At 45.3% G+C, this 1,792-nt stretch overlaps 1 non-coding gene across 1 annotated transcript; it reads left to right on the top strand.

Annotated features, from left to right (window-relative positions):
- Positions 1-509: 509 nt before the first annotated feature.
- On the top strand, positions 510-617 carry LOC141415170 (U6 spliceosomal RNA). The gene has a single exon (XR_012440183.1). It is a non-coding gene; the product is annotated as a U6 spliceosomal RNA (small nuclear RNA).
- Positions 618-1,792: the final 1,175 nt, after the last annotated feature.

Consider the following 1,792-nt stretch of genomic DNA (forward strand, 5'->3'; position numbering starts at 1 on the left):
CAGGAGCAACAGCAGATTTGGCTTTGCTGTCATCTAGGTTCTCTTGGGAGGAGGTGTGGCTATGATAGGAAAGATATATCCCCTGGCTGAGTGATTGGTGGTTAGAAGGAGATATGTCATTAAGATTGTTTTGGGCTGGGTGCCGGTGGCTCACGCCTGTAATCCTAGCTTCTCAGGAGGCAGAGATCAGGAGGATCGAAGTTTGAAGCCAGCCCAGGTAAATATTTCCATGAGGCCCTATCTCGAAAAACCCTTCACAAAAATAGGGCTGGTGGAGTGGCTCAAGGTGAAGGCCCTGAGTTCAAGCTCCAGTACCTCAAAAAAAAAGAAAGATTGTTTTGGTGTGGGTGTGTGTATTTTTTTTTTTTAGGATGAAAAACAGCTGAGTTTACATATGTAGGATTGCCTAAAATACAGGACACTCAGTTACATTTGGTTTTCAGATAAATAACGAATACTTTTTTTTAGTGCAGGTATGTCTCAAATACTGCAATTAATATAGGGTGGTTGTTCTCACTTTGGCAGCACATAGACTAAAATTGGAATAATACAGAGAAGATTAGCATGGCCCCTGCTGCAAGGATGACAGGCAAATTCGTGAAGCTTTCCATATTTAAAAAAAAGAAAAAGAAAAAATATATATTGTGGTTAAATCTGGCCACCTTCTTTGTATGCTGAGAGGAAAGAGTAAAAAGAGATGATGTAAACTGGGTGTGTTGGTACACGTCTGTAATCCCTACACTCAGGAGTCTGAGGCAAGAGGATTTCAAGTTTGAAGCCAGCTTGAGCTAGATAGTGAGGTCCTGTGCTAACAAAGCAAACAAAACACGACAAAAACCATGCCGTGGACATGTGACGAGCCTGAACAGGGATAGGAAGGGAGCGAAACTGAAGAAGAGGACCTCCCTTAGCCGGCACCAGTGATTCGCACCTGTACTCCTAGCTACTCAGGAGGATCTCAGTTCAAAGCCAGCCCAGACAAATAGTTTACAATACCCTAGCTGAAATAACCCATCACAAAAAAGAACTGGTGGAGTGACTCAAGGTGTAAGCCCTGAGTTCAAGCCCCAGTACCACACACACACACAAAAAGAGGACCTCCCTTTAAGAGAGATTTAAGAGAGAAGCAAGCTGAGCACTGGTGGCTTACACCTGTAATCCTAACTCCTGGGGAGGCAGAGATCAGGAGGGTCACGGCTCGAAGCCAACTCAGGCAAATAGTTCGAGAGACCCTATCTTGAAAATACCCAACATATAAAAGGGCTGGTGGAGTGGCAGAAGTGGTAGAGCAAGTGTGAGACACAGTACCACAAAAACAAAACAAAACAAAAATGAAGAGAAAGGTAAGGAACGATGGAAGGAGTCTTCCTTTGAAAGCAAGTCAACTGGGAAAATGAAGCTGTTCTTGGTTGTGCACATCTGTAATCCCAGCTACTGAGGAGGCTGAAGCAGGAGGATCATGAATTGGAGGCCAGCTGTGCAAAGTTAAGGAGACTATCTCAAAATCAAAATATGAACAAAAGGGCTGGGAATGCAACCCTGTAGTAGAGTGCTTGCCTAGCATGTGTAAGGCCTTAGGTTCAATCTCCAGTATTGCCCCCACCTCTAGAAAAGGAAAAAAAGTGGGAAAAGTGGGAGCAGGGCTTTTGAGGAGAGGGCTGGGAGGCAGGAGAGGAGGGGTGACCAAGGCTGTGGTGTTGTAGCTTCTTCCCACTGGTGGGGAGGCATCCAGCGGTGATGAGGGCACAGGCTTTGTAACTGCTTGGGTCTGGACTTCATGCCAACTTTGTAG

The sequence above is a fragment of the Castor canadensis genome, chromosome 12 (genome assembly GCF_047511655.1).
Source record: "Castor canadensis chromosome 12, mCasCan1.hap1v2, whole genome shotgun sequence".
NCBI lineage: Eukaryota > Metazoa > Chordata > Mammalia > Rodentia > Castoridae > Castor > Castor canadensis.